Here is an 11,719-nt window from a genome sequence, read left to right on the forward strand (position 1 = left end):
AAGGGCAAGGTCCTGGGTCAGGGTCCCAGGGGCCAACTCCCTGTCCCTGTCCCTGTGCCCGTCCCCTCCAGCCAGGCAGCCATCCACCACCAGGACCCCAGCGGTGAGGGGCAGAGGCTGGAGGTGGGGGCTGCCTCCTTCCTCTCATCCCCCAATTATTTCCAGATATATTCTCCCACTTCCAGCAGGCCATTTGTCAGCAGTGATGCGGGACAAAGGAGGGGGCAGTGGGTGGTCTGCTGCGAGTCGGGCAGTGGGCACGGAGCACAGGCCGAAGAGAAACGCCAACAATTAAGAAGCAGATCGAGGGCTTTGCTCATTCAGGCTGTCGAGGGAGCCGTCATTTTGTGTTAGCGTGTGTGTGAGGTGGGAGGAGGAAGAGAGGGAAGGATGACAGGAGAAGGATTATGACATTGTGTTGTCTCTGTTTGTGGTAAATGCAAATTTGGCACCAGTGGTTTCCCGGGAAAAGCAGCAGCAAGTAACCCAGGCCAAGGCCTTGGCCCAGACCCACCGAGGGAGCCCGAGCAGGGCGCTTTGGGGTTTTATTTGTTGCTCCTTTTTTTCCTGCCTGGCGTGCACTTCTTCCATTTATCTCACAGTGAAGAGCTAGAGAGATAGACAGGCCGGCACGGCGGGGGGGGGTGGGCCCCCTCCTGGCTGCCTTGCCAGCCACTCCTCGCCCCATGGGAGGCCTGAGCAGCTCTCCCGCCCCCGGCCATTGCCCTTGGCACCTGCATCCGGCCCAGGTCTATCCCAGCCACCTCGCCCCATGGGAGGCCTGAGCAGCTCTCCCGCCCCCGGCCATTGCCCTTGGCACCTGCATCCGGCCCAGGTCTCCCTGTCCCCAGCCAGGGTCACAGGTCCACTGGTCTCTTAGCCTGTGGTCTCTGAAGGCTACTTCTGCCCAGTGCTATTTTCCAAGAGTGTCTGGAGACAAGAGCTCTGGAGAGAGGCTGAGATGGGGCTTCTGAGCCAGAAGACCAGGGCTGGCCTGACCTGATAGGGGATGTTGGCAAAGTGTCGTGGGACCTTGACTCCCCTGATGGGCCCAGTGGGGCGGGGAGCTGTATCCTGTCCCTGGTCAGGAAGCTGCCAGAGGCCAACTCTGGGCTGCCGTAGGGCTTAGGGAGGTGCAGTGTCAGGAATACAGGTGTCAGTCTGTTTGGAGCAGGCCTCTAGGGTGGCTTTGACTTGGGCCAGGATATAGCTCAGTGCCCAGGGTAGGAGCCCTTTACAGGTGGAGGGTCAGGGAAGGGTGTGGCCCATCATACTCTAGACCTCAGGCTGTGGTCCATTTCTCGTCCATTTCTCCCAGAGCCAGTCCCTTCTCTGGACCTCACAGCCCCCTCTTGTGCCTGGTCAAATCTTCTGGACCCAGATTCTCTTCCAAGAAGCTGCCCCTGCTCTTGGTTGGGGTGGCTTGGGTGTACACCTTGCCCACCTGCTGTGCTTTCAGCCCTGACCAGACTGGTGAGTCTATCTCCCTGTTGGGCTTTTAGGTACAGAGCATGGGTGGTGTGATATAGGGGCTTTTAAAGCATCTCCTGTGCATCCCTGGTACCCACGCAGAGCTGAGCATAGAGGAGGTTTGTGCCTGGAACTCATGGGAAGAGATCCAGGCTTGGTGATCCCCCAAGGAGTGGGACCATCAGGATGGAGCTGCCACATCCTAACCCCACCCCTGACAGTGTGATGGGTTCACTTCCTTTGGACAAACCCACCCGTAGGGGGTTTTCCTTATGGAGGCTGGTACATGGGGGCAGGTTTGCAGCCATACCTGTAAGGGGGCTTCAAACCTCGGCCATATCCCAGGGGTGGTATATGAGGAGCAGCTGCCCATGTGCACCACCTTGGCCTTGGGCTCAGCCACTCGGATGGCCTATAGGGCTCTGGTGCCCTGTGGAGCTCTGTGTGCCAGGCAGAAAAGAAAGGAGGTGTGGGTGGTATCTCCAAGGCCAATGTATTGGGTTCGGGGCAGGCCCTTGGGCTCAAGAAACTCTTGGCCAGAGTTGCTGGGAAGATCAGGCTGGAGCCACAGCCAGAGCCAGCTGGCCCTGTCACCCAGTGCACCCTGCCCAGGTCTCGGAGTGCCTGCCCACTCAGGAGGTGGCTCCCTCCTAGCACCTAGAGACAGGAGATGCCTTATCTTGGTGACCCTGAGAGGTCTGGGGTAAGCCAGTCCTGAGTTGGAGCCTGCTGGGCTGGCTACATGTGCTTTACAACATGCACTTGCGCTGTGGCTTTGGACAAATGGCTTGGCCTCAGAGTTCCAGTTTTAAAAGGTAGTGGGGGAACAGGGAGCAGCGAGACTTTCCTGCAGTTTCTGTATGGGGATTAAGGACATTGCAGGTGCAGTGACTGCACACAGTATGTGTTAAGTTAAAGGCAGGTATGGTTTTGAGGTTCTGTGGGAAAGACAAAAAGTGGCCTCCCTGGTACTCCTGTGAATTCCTACAGGGCACTCAAGAGAGGCTTCACAGAGGAGGTGGCTTTTGAAGGCCTTGAAGAGCTAGTAGGAGTTTGCCAAGCTAAGGCAGGGACGGCAAGCAGGCCTTTAAGAGTAAGAGGCAAGGCAGGGAGAGGGCTGGAGGTGGTTGGAAGGGGGAAATGATTTCTCTGGGTAGGGGAGCTGATCCTTCAGGAAGGTTCCATCCGGACAGCTCAGTCATCAACTCATTTTCTGGATATATTTATGTCTCAGCTCTTTGGATACATTCTCCAGGACCTTGCAAAGCCGGCCTCTCAGGCTGCCCTGTGGCATTGGGATTCCCTTGTGGCCCTGTTCTTGAATTTAGGGGTTAATCTGGACCTTACTTTTCATAGTGCTGGGGATTGAACCCAGGGCTGCATGCTGAGTTGTCTTTCACTCTGGAGCCTCGGGACTCTTGGTGCCTAGGACCAGCCCAGGCCATACTCTGAGTTGGAGTCATGACCTTTTGGAGTGAAAAGTGAAAAGCCTGTCTTGAGCGAGGCTTCCCGGAGCAGCTTGTCCAGGCTGGACACTGAGGCACCTGGATGCTTCTGGGGTGGTGAGGTCCCTGCCTCATGCCCCATCAGAAGGGCTTCAGACCAACTTTCTGGGCTTAGTCCTTCTCTGTGTGGCCTCAGGCATGTCACCCGCCCTCTACAAGTCTTGGTGTCCTGGGTTGATAGGAGTGTTGCTCTCACAGCTGTGGTGAAAGTTACAAGAGCTACTCGTCACAGGGTTGTCGGCCCCTAGGTTGGCACCTGGTAGGCAGTTAATAATTTAACTTTTTAAAAAAGCCCAGTAAGCTTGTCATTGTGACCAATGCCTGTAATCTCAGCATTCTGGGAGGCTGAGGCAGGAGACTCATAAATTCAAAGTCTGCTTGGACTACAGCGAGACCCTGTCTCAAAAAACAAAAACAAGAAGCCAAATAGAGTGACGGCTCATCACCTGGTGTCTGTAGACCAATTACGCAGTCCCTTTGAACTTCAGTTTCCCTAGATGTAGAATGGGGTAATTATCATGCCAGTCCAGACATCTAAGCACTCACTGTGAATTAGGCAGGCACTGTCTGACCACCATTAGCTTATTTAACAATCTTCCTACTCTGGCTGTGTGTGAGGGCAAGTTGGGGGCTGGGCACTGCAAACCCGAAGTGTTCAGGGGCCCCAGAGATTTGGTGTTTTCTATAGGATGCTAAACCAGGGCCCTCTGTCCGTGTGGCCAAGAGCAAAGGGGAGTGGGTGGCTGGAGTGGGAGGCCTGGAGGCCAGCAAGGGCCCACTCACCTCTCACATGAGCCCCACGGGGCCAAATACCTCTCAGACGCGGCACAGCCCCCCACGTACTGTGGGGCTTTGGGCACACTGGTCACCTTCCTGGGCCTCAGGTTCCCAATCTGCACAGTGGGGATTTGGGTCTGCTCACCTATCAAGTCCCTGGCTGCTCTGAGGTGCTGAGATTCTCCCATTCCTGACTTTCTTGGAAGATTTCCATGTGGACTGTGACTTGGGCAGCACTGTCTGCCCACGGGTAAGAGGGCCTTCTTCCCGCCCACCCTGAAGGTGGCCTGCAGAAGGGGCCCCTTCCACTTATCTAACACTGCTCCTGGGTAAGGGTGGGGGCCCTCGGAGGCTCCAAGTGCACCTGCCATGTGCTGCGTGTAGGGAGTACCCAGGTGTGGGCATCTGTTGAGCCAGAGAGCCATGGCCAGCCCACACCTTGTTCTGAGGCTGACAGCCACCAAGGATCCCAGTGCTCCAATTGCTCTTGTTACTCTATTTCCCAGCCCACCCCTTGCTCTGGGCACTTCACTTCCTGAGCTTGTTGGCTGGTGGTGTGAATGACCCCACCTCCCAGGGCCCCTGAGATTGAATAACAGCAGAGGCCTTTGACATGGGGGTCACTGATTCAGTGGGTGTTGGATGCAGCCCTCCATGGCGGGCCGTGCTAATAATGTCCCTGGTCCACAGATGAGAAAGCCAAGGATCCCAGCGCTTGGGGAGCTGGCTCGGAGCCCTTTTACAGTCAGCTGCCAGCAAAAAGGAGCTGAGGCAGGTTTAATGCTGGGAGTCTGGAGACTGCGGGGCAGAGGCTGGGGACAAGGTTCTTATCTTGTGAGTTTGCCATTGCTGGTGCCCACCTGCACTTCACTGTGCTTAGGGGTGATAAGGGCACTGCCCGGTGGGTTCAGGCCCCGTTTCTGCCCCTCACTGGCTGCATGATCTCAGGCTCCTGAGTTAAGGCAAGGGATGCGTGAGCACCATACCCAGCACACCTGAGCCACAGTTCTCTCAGCATTTACTGAGTGCCTGCCATATGCAGCGCTAAGCCCAGGGATCCTCCTTCTGAGCTTGTGCTCGGCTCGGCCTGGGGCTAAGCATGCGGATCTGATGCAGAGGGGGCGCAGCCTCTGAGAATTGGTGTGTTGGCTCCCACTGCTGGTGTGACAGACATCCTGATGAAATATGTCACTTTACTGTTTTTTTTTTTTTTCCCTTTGGAGACAAAGTCTCAATATGTAAGCCAGGCTAGCCTTGAACTGACAATCCTCCTGCCTCAGCCTCCCAAGTGCTGGAATTACAGGCCCACTGCGCCCACTAAAATGGTTTAGATTATTATTGTTATTTTTGTTTTTAGAAAGCCCTCCTGACTCTACAGGAGGCATACTTAGGTCAGGTGCTAGACTTGACTCTGTCACTACTTATTATGGATCTGCCTCTCCAGGGCCTCAGGTTCCTCATCTATAAAACAGGGCATTAACTATACATGTCGGAGGGTTGACTGTGTGGGGATGCTCAAGTGAAATGTGCTTTGTAAACCTGAAAGCACTTCTTGGCTGTTAAATCTCATTTCTTTTCCTGGTCATTCAAAAGATGACCTGGTGCAGTGTCTCATCATGTGCTATCTTGGTGTGGACATCAATGCCACGTCAGCTCCTTGAGCTCCCTGAGCCATGGCCTCACTTTGGTTTGAGCATTGTAACTTCCAGAGAAAGGGGACAGCCCCTTGCGTGGGCAGCCTTGCCTGGGGGAGGGGATCTCTGAGGAAGTGGGTTGTCCTGTCCATCAGCTCGGTCCACAGAGGTTTGGGGACAATGCCTTGTGCTGGCTGATGGGGATGAGGCCAGATGACCAGAGGTCAGCCCTGCCCCTAAGAGCTCAGTCCAGGAGGAAGGACTCGACTCACCCCAGGAACACTGACTTGATGCAGGGCCTATGCTGTCACAACCACAGGCAGCAGCAGGATGGTGTGTAATGCATACTGTCCCTGCTCTGAATCCATGGCTTTTTCTTTTGCTTTAGCGCAAAACCCTAAACCCTTCTGTGGCCTTCACCTTCGTACTCCCTCCAGCTTCTCCTATTTCTATCCTCTTCCTTCTCCTCGGTTTTGTTTATTTTGTTTTGTTTTTGCAGTGCTAGGAATTGAGCTACATCCCCAGCCCCCCCCCCTTTGTTGTTAGACAGAGTCTTGCTAAATTGCTCAGGCTGGGTTTAAAACCTCCATCCTGCTGCCTCAGCCTTCCAGAGTGCTGGGATTACAGGTGAGCCACCACACTGAGCTTCCTTTAATGTCTACTACACTGGCCTCCTTTCCCTTCAGGAGACCTACTTGCTCCCCCTGCCTCGGGGCCTTAGCCTAGGCAGTGCCTCTGCTTCTGCTTGGAGCTCTCTTCCAGCATCATCACACAGTCTCCTGGGACCATGACCATCATGATAACAGAAACCCTTGGACTCAATGCCTGACAGAATGAAGGCTCATTTGGTATTTGTTGAATGAATAACTGAATGATAAGAACAGAGGTAGGGTTTTGTGGAGGAGGTGGCATTTGAGTAAGACTTGGAGGAGGATACAATTTCAGCCTGTAGGGGAGAGAAAACTGCAATGCTCCCTTGGGGAGCAGGTAGGCACCAGACAGGAAAGCAACTCCTGAGCAGAGCAGCTGAGGGCTTCGCATTCCAGGATAGGAATGAACATACATTCCGAGGCCACTCAGCATCCACTGAAAGCTTCAGGGCCAGAGGGAGTAAGGTGGAGACCTTTGGGGACCGAAGGGGTGAGTGGCCCAGGAAAAAGGGAGCAGTCGAGGACCAAGGGTGGATTGAGAGCTGGTAAAGGTGCTGGCCCCTGCTTCCTTCTGTTTGTGGCATTGTGCATGTGCTTCGGCAGGTAACCTCGAGCTGCAAGCCAGCATCAAGGATTCTCACAAGGCCTGGCTGCTTCCCGAGACACTGGAGGGACATGGTTGTCCCTTCTTCCCAGCTCCTGTCGTTGAGAAGCCGACATCCAGCTCCAGATCCAACTGTATCTTGGTCCCTTCTAAGTGGCTCAGCCATTTCAACATTGAATGACCAGCACAGGGCAGAAGATGAGCAGAAACGGTTCCATCAAATGCCCAACAATGAGGCAGTCACTAAGGTCAAGAGCCAGGATCCAGGAGGAGGAGCTGAGGGCAAATCCTGGACCCAGCACTCATAAGCTGAGCATCTTTGGGTACCTTCTCAGCAACTCTGGGCTTCAGTTTGTTTGGCTATAAAAGTGGGGGCTGCAAGGTTAAGGTTAAATGATACATGGAGCTCCAGGTGCAGGGAGCATAGAGGCTCAGGAAGTAGTGGCCGTTAGCATCACTGTTTTTTTCTCCATGGTTTGAATTCTTAGCAGGAAGCTTGGGTTTCAGGCTTAAAAATGAAGAGCATGTCAACAAAACAGGATGGAACAAAGTCTTTTCCCAGCATGCCTCAGCATGTGGCACTGCCTTCCTGTGGAGCCCAGACAATGATGTGGCTAAAAGTCTTGAGTTTTCAAGCAGAAATAATCCCAATGGAAAGGAACCTCCCTATTGTTATCTCATGATAAAGCAATGCAGGGGCTCTGCAGCCCCCCTTGCCCGGGTTCAAATTCCAGCTCAGATCCTTCCCTTCTAGCTGCTCTGAACCTGTTTCCTTGCCTGCAAAATAAAGTCAGAACAATACCGCCTCCTAGGTTTGTTGTGAGGATTAAATGAGTTAATGCAGGTGAAGTGCTTAAAGTGTGCTTTTGTCACTAGGACTATTAGATCATTTCTTCTTCACTTAACCCTTTGTGGTGCTCCAAGTGATTGAGTGGGTCCAAATCCCAGCCCTGCTTCTTGCTCGCTGTGACTTGGGAGAAATCTCTTAGCCTCTCTGCACCTGTTTCCTGCTCTGTCCAATGAAGATAACAATCTCTGCCTCACAGGCTTCTGGTGAGGTGTGTATGACATCACCCAGATAGGGAACCTGACTTCCCCTGTTTGCAGATGAAGAAATTGAGACTCTGAGCCATTGGATGATTTGGTGAAATGTGTGCATGCACGCACGCACGCACACGGCTGAGACCAAGCTGGTTCTGGCTCAATGTCCTATGTTGGCAGTAGAACCCCAGTGTTTGCCCAGGAAGTGTCCAGGTGCAAGTGCGACCCCCTCCCAGGTTTCTTGGCACCTGCTCAGGTGTTCTCCCTACTCACATGGATGAACATGAGCAAGCTGGTGCACCAGTGGCTGCTGTGTGGTGGGCAGGCTAGCGTCCTCCAGGTGTAGGGTGTGAGGCCTGAAGCCCTCAGACTGCCCCATCTCCAGAACCTGCACACACCACTGTGGAGAGATGCTGGTGCTGATGACAGTGATGTTGCTGTCCTTAGCTGTCCAATTCCTGCATACTTTTGGGCCCATCAATCAATAAGCTTGCCATCCATTTCCATTTTTCCAGTGATTGCTGAGTGCTGGCAAGTGTGGTGGTTGAGTGCAACTTCTGAAGGCCTGGGTTCAAATCCCAGCTTGGCCTCTTCCAAGCTGGTTAACTTGTGGCAAATTACTTAGACCCCCTCCACTTTGGAGAGTCCATTCTGTAAAATGGGAGATGTGACACCCATATCAACCTCATCAGGTGTCACAGACATTAAGTGGGGTGATAAAGGGAGATATTCCCAGTACCTGGTTCATTGTGAGCTTGGAATTCTCTGACCTGTATCGCCATCATTAACATGTAATTTTTGTGGATCCGGTGCCCTTTCTTGCTTCGGTTGCCAAACACTGGAGGGAGGCAGAAATCCACAGTCCAGTGGGAGAGATGAATGTATTCACCAACGGCTCAGTGAAAGCCACAGCTTCGCTCCTGCAGGGCAGAGTTGAGGGGCAAGCTGATGAATGGAGGCCACCACGAGACCCTGTGAAACAAATTCATTCCATGTATGTCACAGATGCAAGGTCCTTCAGCGTCCCACTCTCACTGGCCTCTAGCTTATCTCCTTTGTTCTGCACTGGGTACAGTGGGCTGGCCACAGCAGCTGTTTGCTATCCAATACTCCAATCTTAGTATTCGTTGGCCCTCTGTTTAGGAGCCCCCACCCCAGCTTTGGAGCCTTCCCTGACCTTGACAGAAAAAAAATTGTTCTGAGCCCTCTCCTCTTTTTCAGCACCTTCTAGTCCACGGGAGCTCCCATCCAGTGAGGGCATGTGTGCCTACAAAGCATCAGGCTGCCCCTGCTTTGCACTTTGCCTGGTTTGGGACAGGCTCAGCAGGATGCTTTTGAGGAGCTTCCTGCTCTGGCACCCAGAGATTTGTAAGTTGCCTCCTGGGATGCTAGGCTTCCTCCTTGGTGTGCTTGGGATTATTCACAGGTGGCCCCTCCTAGCGGAAGGGCAGCCAGGCCTGCTGAAGGATAAAAGGTGAGGGCTATCTGGGTGCCCAGGAGAGCCAGTCAGTGAGAGGAAGGACATCCGCCTGCTGCTGAAGGCACCGACACACTGGCTCGCTTTGCACAAGTCACTGATCTGCTGAGCAGGGCCAGGCTCCTCGATCAATCTGTGCTGACAGACGGTAGTGGAATCAATGACCTAGAGGCAGAAGGCTCCATTTGTAATCCTGGAGTGGCCCAGGTGCCTGGAGGAGGGCAGAGGAGTTTGTAATAAAAGGAGTGACACAGGGTTTCCAAAAGCCATCTTTGAGCCAGAGGAGGAGGGAAAGGATTAATTTTGCCTCTGGAATTGATACACACAGATTTAGTTGAGTAAGTATCTTTTTGAGTGGTCTGGGTTAGGAGAAAGGGGGAAAAACAACAGCTGATCGGCTTTTCCTTTCAGACCAGAAAGCGTAAAAGGGAAAGCAAGATCCATACATTTGAGACAGAGCTAATGGGATCAAAGGGGAAAGGGCTCCTAGTTACTGTGTTTCAGCCACTGTAGGACTATGGGCAATGACTTCTCTGCCTCCCAGGCAGGTTCATGTGTTACATTGTGTTCCCATCACAGAACTGTAACTAGGGTGGATACCTGCCTGCTACTGTATGAGGTTGTTTACACATCTTTCTTTAGTTATCTATAATACCCCTTAGTAAGGTAATATCCCTGTCTTACAGCCAAAGAAACCAACAGAGGTGAAGTGACTTGTCTAAGGCCACTTTTGTTAGCTGTGATGGTCGTGCCTATTCTGCCTCCACATGGTACTGGAAGGGAACTGACAGGTCACCAGTGGCTAAGAGGCCTGGCTGGCCTTGCAGGAGGACAGGGGAAGTTTCCAGGTGAAGGTCAGCTAGCTGGGCTGTGTTCCAGTAGGGTTTGGAAGAGTGGGGAGGGGCCTTCAGGGTTAGGCTGGTTTTAGGAAGTAGGAGGCAAACAAGAGCCTGGAGCCAGAGAGGGATCTTCCAGTAGTCTTTCCCAGTTGAATGAGGCTGGGCTGTGGCTCCCCTCCTCCTCCTACCCTGAGACAGAGTGAGCTGAGGAAGAAGGGAAGAAAGGTAAGAATTATGGCACAGAAGGCTGTGAGGAAAAGGGCTTCCCTTTTTCATGAATTCTCTCAAGATGAGGGTGCCCCTCACACCCAGTCTTTAGGAAACACCGTTGGATTCTCCCATTTTTGACTAGAAACGTGGTTTTGCCGAGTCCCTCCCACCTTTCCCTCTGCAGCCCAACTCAGGCTGAAGGTGCCAGGTACTAGTCTTAAAAGTCTTGGTGCTTGAGAATTTGAAAATGAAACAGTTGCAAGAACAATGGGAACAGCCAGCAGGCAGGGCCTGGTAGCCTGTTAAGCTCTGCCCTGGGAGATCTTGGCACCCTGCCTGGCATGCAGGAGGTGTTGGGGAATCAATCCCCAGGAATAGTCCCAACCTGCACTGGAGCCGGCTCCACTTGGCGAGGTTGGATAGAAGCCAGAAGTCAATGCCTTCCCCAATCACATCCTTCTGCAAGGGGGGCCAGAACCAAGCTAGGCCCTACCTGGGATCCCCCGATCCTCCCTAGGTGATAGCAGGCAAGGCAAAGCAGTAACTGCTCTCCCTGAGGGTGAAAGGTGAAAGGGTGAGGCTAGGCCTGGGGGACTTGCATGCTTCAACCTGGGCCACAGGCTACACCTGAAGACTCATCAGCCTCCACCTGCTTCCTGAAGCCTTCACAATCTCGGACCACTTTCAAGTCGAGTTGCCGCAGAAGAGGAAGCCACACACTCCCCTAACATCTAGGACAGATGTGGGTCTAATTTAGAGCTAGCAGTTTTAGCTCACATTAAGGACATCTAATCCAGATTCTCCTTCCCACTGTACCAATGGGAAACCAAGGCCCAAAGGGGGGATAAAATTTGTCCAGGTTACTGGGTGAGTGGAAAGCATGATACAAATACTGCAAACACATCCCCTTCTCACTGGCTGTGGATAGCGAGGATCACAGGACACTGCATCTACGCAGTGGTTCTACAAAGGAGACTTCTTAAGGCAAAAAAGTCAAGTCCTTCCTTTGCTTTGGAAAAGGAAGGCTGGGGCAGGCTGACATCACGGCACGGCACATCTCCCAGTCATTTCTGGACCTAGGGTTGGGTTGCCAGACCTCGCAGCCATCTCCGCTCCTTCGCAGGAGAGGGCAATGGTGTTTGTGGAGCGTGAGTCCAGCAGGCTTTCTGCATCCTCTTGCTTTTCATGGGAGAAGAAACGTAGGCTCAGAGAGGGCCCAAGTTTATCCAAAACCGAGAGGGCAAAGGCAGCAACACAACGATTCCCAGACAGCAGAGGCGTGGTGGGTAGGGGCCCCGCATTGGGTCCCACTGGACGGCTTGTCAAAGGTGCGACTCGAGTTTTGGAGACTTCCGGGAGCTTCAGAAATCCTAGTGAGAGACTCTGGGCCACCAACTCCCCAGAAAGTTGGCTCGCGGCCACCCTTAAGACAGGCCAAGATGGTACAGGGAAGGCAAGGAGCTATGCCTCGCAGCTGCGCAGGGCACCAGGCGCGACTCCGGCTGCCGCGTC

At 53.4% G+C, this 11,719-nt stretch overlaps 1 protein-coding gene across 1 annotated transcript in view; it reads left to right on the forward strand.

Annotated features, from left to right (window-relative positions):
• The window catches only part of Tcf20 (transcription factor 20), a 105,271-nt gene that overhangs the window by 434 nt on the left and 93,118 nt on the right, over nt 1-11,719 (forward strand). The window lies entirely within an intron of this gene.

Source organism: Fukomys damarensis, unplaced genomic scaffold (assembly GCF_012274545.1).
Source record: "Fukomys damarensis isolate Sample0158 unplaced genomic scaffold, DMR_v1.0_HiC HiC_scaffold_19, whole genome shotgun sequence".
NCBI lineage: Eukaryota > Metazoa > Chordata > Mammalia > Rodentia > Bathyergidae > Fukomys > Fukomys damarensis.